Below are 12,767 nucleotides of genomic sequence, written 5' to 3'. Positions count from 1 at the left end.
ACCCCCAACATCTCCCTTTTAAAAGAGATATGAGGGACACCTGGGTGGCTCAGTGGTTGAGTGTCTGCCTTTGGCTCAGGGTGTAATCCCAGGGTTTGGGGATCGAGTTCTGTATCGGGCTCCCCGAGAGGAGCCCACTTCTCCCTCTGCCTATGTCTCTGCCTCTTTCTCTGTGTCTCTCATGAATAAATAAACAACCTTTTTAAAAAATAAAAATAAAAGGGATATGAATGGGGGTGTGTGGCTGATTCAGCAGGTTGAGCATGTGACCCTGAGCACCTCAGGGTCATGAGTTCAAGTCCCACTTTGGGCATGGAACCTACTTAAAAAACCTTTTTATTATTTTTTTTTAATTTTTTTATTTATGATAGTCACAGAAAGAGAGAGAGAGAGAGAGAGTGCGGCAGAGACATAGGCAGAGGGAGAGGGAGAAGCAGGCTCCATGCACAGGAGCCCTACGTGGGATTCGATCCTGGGTCTCCAGGATCGCGCCCTGGGCCAAAGGCAGGCGCCAAACCGCTGCGCTACCCAGGGATCCCAAAAAACCTTTTTAAAAGGTATTAAAGCATACCCTTTAATGCTCCCCTGCTATTTTTTTTTTTAAAGATACGAATGAACCCTTCTTCCACAGTTAGAGATCTTACATTAGTTTTCTCCTTGAATTCCTATTTCATTCACTTCCACTACAGAATTTTATCTTATTTTAATGGATGTGATATTTGAAAGTCTTGTGATGATCTCCCTATATTTCTCTGCAATGAAGTATATTTTTTAAAATTAGTTCCTTTTAATTTCTTTTAACCATAACATTTTAAATGTTTTAATTTTTCTTCTGGATTGAACCATTAGCAGTAGCACAAACTGATGAAAATCACATTAGTATATTATAAAATTTGATAATTATTAAATATTAATATAAAATGTTATCCAAAATGTATCTCTTAATGAGTTTTCAACTAGTTCATATATCATTGAATCATATTGCTGGAATGAGGCAGCATTAATTATCAATTTCTTTTCTATTTTTTCCTTTTCATCAGAGTAAGGGCTAAGGGTTTTTGTTCACATAAATAAGTAAAAGGGAATGGAAATTGTTTTCTTTTTTGAAATTGTTTTTTTTTTTTTTTTAATTTATTTATGATAGAGAGAGAGAGAGAGAGAGAGAGGCAGAGACACAGGCAGAGGGAGAAGCAGGCTCCATGCACCGGGAGCCCGATGTGGGATCGATGTGGGATTCGATCCCGGGTCTCCAGGATCGCGCCCTGGGCCAAAGGCAGGCGCCAAACCGCTGCGCCACCCAGGGATCCCTGAAATTGTTTTATTACAGCAAATCACTCACTTCTTTGAACTCCTTCTGAGTTACATGTCGAAAATCACATAAGGAGCTATCATTAAAAGTATTTTTAATGATGATATTTGAGCTAACAATTCAATTATATTCTCTTTTAATTTTGTTGAAAGCAAAGAATTGGAAACCACCTGACTTGCTAAAGGACTCATTACTCAATCATTAGAGTCATTTATTTTCAAAAACAATATTCCAAATATTCCAAATTGTACTTTTGTTTGACAACCCAGATGTTTTTACATTTCCCCACCTTGTAGGCAATGGTAAAAAGAGGAGGAAAGAAAAGAGAATCTGTAGAACAGTTCTCAGGCAAACCAGTATTAGGAAAAAGGACATATAGCAATAGAGAATACAAAAATGGATATCTTCATAACTGGCCATGCCCTCATACCCCTGGTAAGGTCTTTGTGTACTTCTTGGGTTTTGAACACTCTAGGGCAAAGGGCACTGGAGTAGGGAAGTGCAATATGATCGTCAGCCAGCACTGACGTCTACTTGAGGTTTATGATAAATTCAAAGTGAGATCAGCCAGCATGGATGTGTGATTTTCATTCCCTCTGGATATGTTTAACCACATGAGTACAGTGGCGGAGCTGAGATTTAGGGCTTTGCCAAAAATCCTGGGAAAGGATAAAGTAACAAAGGAGTCCAGGCTGTATGTAAAAGTAACATCAGGATTATTGGTGGAGGCCAGGCAGGAAGATGAGTGCCAAAATTTCCAGTTTTTGTATTTTGTGTTTTTTGTTTTTTAACTAAACTCTACCTTCAATGTGGGGCTTGAACTCATAATCCCAAGGTCAATATTTGCATCCTCTGCTGACTGAGCCACCCAGGAACCCCCGAAATTTCCAGATGTTAAGGATGAGATCTCCAAGGATTATAAAGTGAGAAGAGAAGAGGGTCCAAGATCAAGCTTTGGACAGCTCCAGTATTTAATGTCAAGGTAAAGAAGGCAATGGTAACCAAAGGCAATCAGAGAGGTGAGAGGGGTATCAGAAAAGTGTTAGGTCACGTAAGCCAAAGGACAAATGTCCCAAGAAAGTGGAAGACAATTTTTCACCTGCTGCTGGAAGCCAAATATGAGGAAGTCTGAAAAGTCCATTGGATTTGGTTACATGGAAGTCATTGGAGAATTTAATAGAGTAAGAGGGAGAAGTCCAACCAGAGTTAGGTTATGGGAAATGAGTGGGAAGCAGGTTATAGAAGCAGTCAATACTAACAATTCTTACTGGGATGTAAAAATGAGGAGGAGAACAGGGTTTTCTTTATTATTCTCTTTTATTTGCTTTATATTTATTATATTTTATAATATTTATTTGTTAGTTCTCTCTTTTTTATCTATTTGCCTCCTTTCTCAGAACTGGAATCTAAGCTCTATGAGGGCAGGAACAAACCTTGTCTTGTCAAGTCTGTACAGTATACAGGATACGTGGAAATATTTTTTAAAGATTTTATTTATTTATTCATGAGAGACACACAGAAAGAGAGAGAGAGAGGCAGAGACTCAGGCAGGCAGAGGGAGAAGCAGGCTCCACACAGGGAGCCCAATGTGTGACTTGATGCCTGGACTCCGGGATCACGCCCTGGGCTGAAGACAGGCGCTAAACTGCTGAGCCACCCAGGCATCCCTGGAAATATTTTTTTAATGGATTAATGAATGAACCAAGGCTAAATAAAATATTTACAAAAGTAGTTCCTCCCAAAACAAAGGTATATCTTGATCCAAGGACAAATTTTAGCTTCATTTCTTTGAATACAAAGGCAATTTTAAGCTCTTTTTGTTAAATCTTGAGAAGTAGACATTTGAGTTTATCTCTCCTCATGTCCCAAACCTCCCTGAAGTAAAGGAGTAAAAAAGGCACAAGCCTACAGGGACAAAGAAGACAGGAGAAGGCACGAATCAGACAGGAGAAGCCAGCTTTTTAAGAATTGGAAAGCTGATGGAGCTGAGAGAAGAGTGTTAACTGACTTTGCCAACCTGGGAAAGCAAAACCCTGGGGTAGGAGCAATAGCTGTGGGTCACAAGAAACAAGCTGATTCCTGAGGCAGAACTTAGGGAAGATACAGGAATAGAGAGGCCCCAGTTCTCTTTGAAAGCAAAGATACAATGGGAAGATGGATTTAAATTTTTTGAAGAAGCAGAGTTAGTTCTCCCTGCAGTTGGTAACCAGGCACCCTCCTAGGCCAGGGCATCACACTGGGAGAAGACTGGAGAAAGACAAACCAGATGGATTCTGGCCTTAGAGACTCCAGACACAACTGAGAGAAGAGATGAGATGCCAAGCACAGGGGATGTTAGTGAGGTCTGTATCCCAAGCAGTGAACCCTTCAGCTCCCTTTTCCCAGCCCTTCCTAGAGGATGGAAATCTCCTTTTACACCATACGAGTCTGATTCTATAAGGAAACTGACCCCTTGGGGATCCCTGGGTGGCTCAGCGGTTTGGCACCCGCCTTTGGCCTAAGGCGCGATCCTGAAGTCCCCGGATCGAGTCCCGTGTTGGGCTCCCTGCATGGAGCCTGCTTCTCCCTCTCCCTCTGCCTGTGTCTCTGCCTCTCTCTCTCTCTCTCTCTCTCTCTGTCTATCATAAATAAATAAATAAATCTTTAAAAAAAGAGGGGGGGAACTGACCCCTTGAAGGAGAAATACCTACAGATATTGACATTTGGGGGTTATTTAAATTCTTTAAAAGTCTGGGTTCTCCTGTAATGAAGGCTACTAGTTCCCACCAAGGTAGCTGAGTGACCTACCAGCTTGTTGGTCGCTCCATCTTAAATGTGAGTGTTCAGTTATTTGAGGAAGAACCTGGACAAGAACAACAAATCAAAATTAAAAAGTAAAAAAGAAAAAATAAAATAAAAATAAAAAGTAAAAAAGATCATAAAGGAAACGGAGACATAAGAGGAAAACTTCACATAAACTGAAATAAGCTTCCTCATAAAGAAATAAGCTTCCTCATAGATAAGAGAAGATAGCATATACATAACAGAACAGGTTGCGGGCAGCCCCGGTGGCTCAGCGGTTTAGCGCCGCCTTCAGCCCAGGGCGTGGTCCTGGAGACCTGGGATGGAGTCCCGCGTCGGGCTCCCTGCGTGGAGCCTATTTCTCCCTCTGCCTGTGTCTCTGCCTCTCCCTCTCTCTGTGTCTTTCATGAATAAATAAATAAAATCTTAAAAAAAAAAAAAAAAAAAAAAGAACAGGATGCTATAAAAAAATCAACAAAGAGCTGTAAGATCCAGGGTAGATGAGAAAGAAAAACTCAAGATTAACTTTAAGATCCAGATTTTACTTTTTTTATGACAAGAAGAAGCTCCTGGCATTTGAAAAGTAACAGTTGTGGGGCTCCTGGCTAGCTCAGTTGATGGAACATGAGACTCTTGATCTCAGGGTCATAAATGAGTTCAAGCCCCACGTGGGGTGTAGAGATTATTTAAAAATAAAATCTTTTTAAAAACAAATTAATTTTAAAAAGTAACAGTTGTCCTCATTATAATTAGCTCAAACAACAAACAAAAAGTGATTTTTGTCATTTTTCAAGAGAAAAAAAGAGGATTTGGTGCTTTAAAGTGTGAGCTGCTTTGCTCTAAGTCAAACTCTCTCTGCTCTATTCTTGCCAGAATGAATATTTTTCTTTCTTTCTTTCTTTCTTTCTTTCTTTCTTTCTTTCTTTCTTTCTTTCTTTCTTTTCTTTTCTTTTCTTTTTTTCTTCTTCTTTTTTTAATTAATTTTTATTGGTGTTCAATTTACCAACATACAGAAAAACACCCAGTGCTCATCCCGTCAAGTGTCCACCTCAGTGCCCATCACCCATTCCCCTCCAACACCCGTCCTCCTCCCCTTCCACCACCCCTAGTTCGTTTTTCTTTTTTTCTTCTTTTCATCTTAGCAAAACTCACTTATATGCTTGTGATCAGGTGTTGGCCAGACAGCATTACTTCTGGAGGTTGGCTGTGTGTTCCTGAGGTGACAAAGAGGTGCCTGGGCCCCATATCTTGTCATCCAGAAGACTAGTTTGAGTTTGACTATTGTCAGGGTTCCAAGATTAGAGCAGAAGTTTACAAACAAGGCTTCCTGAGGCCTAGGCTCAGAGCTGGCACAAGATTGCGTCTACCTTGTTCTATTGACCACAGCAAGTCACAAAGCCAATCCAGAGTCAAGGAGTGCAAAAATAAACACAAGACAAATACAAGGTCTTGAATGGAGAGTGCAAGGGAGAGATAACCAGCAATTGAGGGAGTACACAGACTCATAAACATCCCGCAAGAGCAAGAGTCAATATAAACATCTGCCTCAGCCAGAGGAAACCCAAACCCCTTCTGGTCTGTGCTGGGTAAATAAAGCATTTTCTCCCAGACCTCCCTGCAACTAGCTTTGATGAGAAAGGTGGACACTGAGGGAGCCTAGAAAGAAATGCATGAGGAAGAAGCCAGCCACATTGTGCCCATTTCCCACTTCAGATTTCCACATCAAGCCAGGCTTAGCTGGCCCAGAGAAGAAACTTAATTTAAAATGAAGTTGGGAGAAACCCCTGGGTGGCTCAGCATTTGAGTGGCTGCCTTTGGCTCAGGGCATGATCCTGGGGTCCTGGGATTGAGTCCCACATCAGGCTCACTGCAGGCAGCCTGCTTTTCCCTCTGCTTATGTCTCTGCCTCTCTCTGTGTCTCTCATGAATAAATAAAATCTTTAAAAAAAAAAAAAGGTAAAAAGTTAGATTGTAGTAAGTGATGGGAGCAAAAGAAACAGTGTGAGAGAGTTAGAGAGTGGAAAGACAGGGTGACCGGGAATGGGCTCCCAAATATGACTTCAAGTAGAATGAACCAGTCTTAGCATTACAGTAGAGGAAGTGGCTTGTGTGTAAAGTTCCAAGGCAGAAAAAACCTTGGCATGTTCTAGGGCAATGCTTTCTTTCTTTTTTAACCGTAATATATGGGCTACAAACAAAACAAAAAAATGAACAACCCCCCACCACACACACATTTTATTTGTAATACAGAACACAATCACATCCAAAACAAAAGTATTGTGAAACTCTCCTCTTACTTAAAATGCTAAAATGGAGTCTGATGTTTAACATCAGGTTTACTGAGATATCATTTACATGTAACACAATTCACTCTTTTTAGGTTCTGTGTGTGTGTGTGTGTGTGTGTGTGTGTTTTAAGATTTTTATTTATTCATGAGAGACACACAGAGAGGCAGAGACACAGGCAGAAGGAGAAGCAGGCTCCATGCAGGGAGCCCCACGTGGGACTGGATCCCAGGTCTCCAGATCACACCCCAGGCTGAAGGCGGGGCTAAAACGCTGAGCCACCAGAGCTGCCCCAGGTTCTGTGTGTTTTGATAAATGTGTTCAATCACTTACACCACTACAATCAAGCTCTAGAACACTTCCATGTTCCTCAAAATTCCCTCCTGCTGCTTTGTAGTCAACTTCTCCCCACAAGGTAGAGCTACTGGCAAGCACCGGTCTCATTTCTGACACTACAGGTTTTTAAAAATAGTTTTTCTCCATGTGTCTGTCTAGAGGTTTATTGATGTTAATGATCTTTTTGAAAAATCTGCTTTGGGTTTCATTGCTTCTCTATTGTTTTTCTGTACAATTTATTGATTTCTGTTCTTTCTTACGTCATTGTGCATTTGCTTTGGATTTAATTTACTCTTTTTCTTTTTCTGTTTTTTTTTTTTTTTAAGATTTTATTCATTTATTCATGAGAGACACACAGACTGAGGCAGAAACAGAGGCAGAGGGAGAAGCAGGCTCCCTACTGGGGAGCCTGATGCAGAACTCAATCCCAGGACCCCAGATCATGTCCTGAGCCTGAGGCAGACACTCAAACACTAAGCCACCCAGGCATCCCTCTTTTTCTGATTTCTTAAGACGGAAGATTAGATTACTGATTTGAAATTTTTCTTGTTTTCTAGTTTAATGTTTAAATTTCCATTTAAGTACTGGTTTGGCAGTGTCCACAAATTTTGATAATGTTGCATTTCATTTTTATTAAGTTAAAAATATTCTCTGATTTTCCTTGTGGCTTCCTCTTTGACCCATGAGTTATTTAGAATTTGCAAATATTTTGTAGATTTTCCAAACATCATTCTGTTATTGATTTCTAATCTAATTCAGTTGTGATAAGAGAACATACTTTTTTATGATTTCAATTAGTTTAAATTTGATGAGGCTTATATTATGACCCAGAACGTGATCTATTTTGATAAATATTCCATGTGTCTTTGAAAAGAATGTTGTTTTTCTGTTGTTGAGTGGAATGTTCCCAAAATGTCAGTAAGATCAAATTCACCGATGTTATGTTCAGGTTTTTATACTCTGCTGATTTTCTGTCTAGTTGTCTTATCAATTACTGAGACAGGAATGTCGAAGTTTCCAACTGTGGACTTACCTATTTTGCCTTTCACTTCTAGAAGTTTTGCTATATGTATTTTGAAGCTGTGTTCAGTATATGAACATTTAAGGCTGTTATGTTTTTGTGAATTGATTCCTTTATTGTTAGGTCCCTCTCTATCCCTGGTAATATTCCTTATTTTGAAGTCTAATTTGTCTGGTTTTGATATAGTCCTTCTGCTTTCTTTGGACTGTGTCTGTATAGTACACCTTCTTGTATCCTTTTATTGTTAACTTAAATATGTCTCTGTGTTGGATGTGTTTCTAGTAGAGAGCATATAATTTGGGTCTTGCTTTTATTTATGCAACATAGTTCAAAAGTAAAATAAGTAGCCAATAGGGTGAGAGAAAATATTCACAATACATACAGACAATTAAAGGCCAATATGAAAATAGATAAAGAATTTCCACAAATTAATAGGAAAAAAATCAGAAAACACATTAGAAAAATGAAAAGCAGGGGAAGTGGCAAGCAGAGGGAGAGGGAGAAGCAGGCTTCTCACAGAGCAAGGAACCAGATGCAGGGCTCAATCCCAGGATCCTAGAATCATAAACTGAGCTGAAGGCAGACGCTTAACTGAGTGAGCTACCCAGGGGCCCCATATTGCTTTCTTTTTATTCCACTTTCTGGGAGATGTCATTGACTTTATCTTCCATATCTTCTTTTTCTTTTTTCATCTATCTTCTTTTTTGTCTGTCTTTCATATCATGTTTTTCATTTCTGCTATCACATTTTTTTTATTTTCAAGAGCTTTGTTTTGTTCTCCGAATCTTATTTTTTATAGTCCTCTGTTTTTAATTCTTCATGCATCTAATTTCTTTCCTTAACTTTCTTAAAGATATTAATAAAAGATCTTTTGGTAAGTTTTCTTTAGTCTCTGTTTCCTCCAACTTATTTTATTTTTTGCTTTGTTTGATCTCTGTATTTCAAGATAGAATTTTTCCTTCAATTTCTGGTGATCCTTGACTGCTTGTATTTAGAATGGGGCACCACAAAGCAGATTAGAAGTTCTGTTCACGGGCAGCCTGGGTGGCTCAGCAGTTTAGCGCTGCCTTCGGCCAGGGCATGATCCTGGAGACCTGGGATCAAGTCCCTTGTGGGGTTCACTGCATGGAGCCCGCTTCTCCCTCTGCCTGTGTCTGTGCCTCTGTGTGTGTGTCTCATGAATAAGTAAATAAAATCTAAAAAAAAAAAAAAAAAGTTCTATTCATTTTGAATGGAGATTTTCAACTTTGATGTGATTGTCTTAGTTTGCTTTCCTTCAAAAGAGACCACCCACACACTCACACCAGACATGTATTCAAATGAAAGTATTCAGTGGAAACACAGGTAGGGGAGCAAGGAAGTAAGACAGGGAAGAAAGGGCAGCCATAATGCTAGCTATCACTGAGAATAACTAAGCCTTAATCCTATGGAGAAATTGAGAAAATGTTGGAAAACCCACACCTCAGAATTATTCCAGGCAAGGGTGAGGGAGATGGGATATTCATACATCAAATCCTGACAGTCATTGGCTGAGAGCTGCTGCGGGTGGGGAAAGTAATAATGAATTCCCTAGCACTTCTGGCCTGCCTTATGCCTAAGCAGAGTAGCTTTCCTTGGCTTTGGAGGGAGATCACAAGCAAAGAGACTCAGATGCTGGCACTTGGAAGTCAGCAAGATACGCTGAAGTGGGGCTGTCCAGGGGACAAAGGTGGGGGTAGTTGTTAGGTTTTCTCTTAATGATCGGCGGAGGAAATTAAAGACAGCAGACCCAGGCGGCGGGTTGGGGAGGGCTTAACGGGAGCGCTCGGGGACGAGGTTCCCGGACAGGCCCGAGTCAGGGAAGTCGCGCCCAGGCAAACCGCAGGGGGGTTTATAAAGAGTTTTGGCGGGAAGAAGGGGGTTAGGGCGGCATTCGGGGAAGAGTTACAGGTCTTTGTAAACAAAGTTAGGATATGGCGGCAAGGCGGCATTATTGGGAGGTTGCGGCCTTCAGTCGGCCACTTTGAGGTCCCCAGTCTCGCCAGCCCATCAGTAGTGACCTAGCTGGGCTGTTACTTGGTTATATTCATCTGCGCTTTTAGGTCCTTTCTTTTGTCCTTGTCAGGTTTTTTTAGACAATCTCTTGTCTGGAGGGTTCCAGTCTGGTTGCCAGAGTTCTGTGAGCTAAGTGGGAGAAAAGGCTGTGAATCTCAACTTTCAGTGGAGAACTCTAAACTTTCACTTAATACTCCTGTTTTCCGGTGGCACCTTTGCTGCCTGGTGTCCTCCAGTCTAGAGACTCTCTAATTGGTAAGTTCTAGGATATAAATTCTCAGACTTTTACTAGTTTAGGAGGAGGAGTCACATGCCTGCTCTCAGAAGACAGGTATTTGGGGTTCAGCTGCTAAGTGGACTTCCAACTAAACCTTCTGCTTTTAGCCCCATACTCACCTCCATAGGTGACCAGTGTCACTAATTCTTTTTGCAGCTTCTGTGATGTAAATGTGGTTGCTGCTCTGCTTTCCCCAGCTTTCTCTGGTCTACTAAACTAGTTACCACTACTTTTTAGCTTTCAAGTTTCCAACATTTTGTTGCTATTGTCTCCTTTTCTATTCTCTTTGCTGTGTGATTTTGGTCATTAAAAAGAGTTCCTTATCAGAATTCCTCCTGTGTCCTTTTATAATCTACTATTTTATTACAGATATTTGTGACATTTTACCTCTAACTGACTGGGAGAACTTCACTTCAGTAACTTCTCAAAGAGATTATCACAAAGTTATTTGAGTAACAGGGCATTTTGACTGGCTGGTGAAGATGTCTCCCCCTTCTATTTTCTGCCTTTATTGTTTTAGAAGCTTGAAGCACTGATTGACCTTTTGCTATGTATCTATGAGAGAAAGAAAGGGACAAAGTGATGTCTTCTCACCATCACACCAGACCCTGGTACAAATTTGAGTGCCAGTGGTTAGTAGGTCCCAGTTCATTAGTGGAAGGAACTGTTTCCTGAGAGATGTCAGGGACTCCAGACACAAGTCCTACTGCTGTGGGGCTTAATGTCCCAGTTTGTCACAAACCCCAGCATTAATGTGGTACTCAGGATTGGCTGATGGCATTCTCTGTAGAATATCAGTTATAATAACAGCGAAGCTTCCTTAGCAACTTTGAAAACTATGGTCACTGAACCAGAATAGGAGAGGAGGAACACAGCAGACACTTCATGGTGGCTATAGCTGTTGTTTACAAACACATGTAAGGCCTCCTGTGGGCTTATCTACAAATACCAAGGGAAGGAACTTTCTGCAGGATTGGCTATGCAAGTTGAGACCTATGGTGGCCTGCTGCACTGGTGACCCCTAATAGATGACTCCCAATATTCACAACCTTGTGTAGTCCCCTCTTCTTGAATCTGTCACTGGCTCGGTCACATGAATGTAACCAATAGGGTATAGTGGATGTGTCTATGACCCAGTTCAGAGCCTAAGCCTAAAGAAATCCTGGTGGTTTCCATTTTTCCTCTCTTGGAAACTTTGGGTCTGTAGGTAAGAAGTCTGTCTACTGTGCTGGAGAGACCGGGTGGAAAGGCCACACAGAGAGAGAGGGGCCCTGAGATTTCACAATAAAGAACGAAGGTCAGCCCTGGTGGCTCAGTGGTTGAGCGTCTGCCTTCAGCCCAGGGTGTGATCCTGGAGACCCGGAATTAAGTCCCACGTTGGGCTCCCTGCATGGAGCCTCTCTCTCTCTCATAAATAAGTAAAATCTTAAAAAAAAAAAGGGAAGAAGAAGAATAAGAATGAAGGAAGGAAGCCAGCAACAATGAGAATTGAGGCCTGAAATGTATGACCCCCATTGAGCAATTACAGTCATCCCCTGGCCACTCAAGCCCTCCAAGCTGAGGCCCAAGACATGTGAGGGAGGAAGCCCTTGTGGACCTTCCAGCCCCAGCAGACATCATGGGAGTCAGAGGCAAGCTATGACCTGCCAGAATTCCTGATCCATTGCATTGTGAGAAACAATAAAAACAGTTACTGATTTAAGACAAGTTTGGTACAATTTGTTATGCATCAATAGATAACCCAACTGAACCAGAAGAACTCTGGGTTCTTGATGTTTGAGGGACTCCCTGTACTCACCAAAAAGATCTGATGACATTTAGATGTGCTCAAAAAGAGCTAAACATACAGGGCAGCTAAAAGCATAGCCTGATTTGGAAGAAAATATGCATTTTAGAATTTTTAAAATGCTCTAAAAAATGGACCTAGGCAGTCATTTTCTTTACTTCTTGTTAGGCTTCAAAAACCCAACAAGAGTGGGAAATGTCCCAAACACCAGTGCCAGATTGGGTGGCTCTTTGACCTGTCCCAGTATGAGCTCCCTCTAATACATGCCAAGGGAGCTGGGGCCTCCCTCTCCACTTGTTATATATATATATATATATTTTTTTTAGCAGTGGCTTAAATCTGATGCCTTTAGTTTAAAGCCAGATTAAGTAAACTCACTTTCATACTTGTTTTAAAAATAAACTCCTGCAAGAAAGAAAATACTCATCTTTATAGAATCCTCCCCCTGTGGTGCTGGCACATTCTCTCAAGAAATACCTTAAAGTAAGGAAAGGAAGATGAAGTTAGAAATCACAGGGGATAGGGATTGAATCCTATTTCTTTCATGTTTTAGCTGTGAGGCTTTGGAGAAGTTACCCAACCTCTTTCTGTCTGTGTTCCCTCATCATTAAAAAGTGAGAATGCTAATACCCACCTTAAAGGATTGCTTTGAGAATAAAATGAGGTAATGTGTATGAAAGTACATAACATACTGCTGGATGTATGGTTAAGACTCAAAAATATCTTGGTTCATTGTGCTGCATTCAAAAGTTATTGGAGCCAGGGTTATGGCTCATGGTAGTAGAATGAGGGGCCAGAGGGCTAGTCAGCTCAGTGGCAGTTTGGTTGGTCACCATCACTGCCTTCTCTTCTCTCTAATGCCATTGACATAGATCCTAGAGATAATGGATCTTCTTTAAAATAGTAACCAGTTACCCTCTACTTCCTGTAACTCCTG

Source organism: Vulpes lagopus, chromosome 1 (assembly GCF_018345385.1).
Source record: "Vulpes lagopus strain Blue_001 chromosome 1, ASM1834538v1, whole genome shotgun sequence".
In the NCBI taxonomy this organism is placed as follows: domain Eukaryota; kingdom Metazoa; phylum Chordata; class Mammalia; order Carnivora; family Canidae; genus Vulpes; species Vulpes lagopus.
This window is presented reverse-complemented; position numbering follows the sequence as displayed.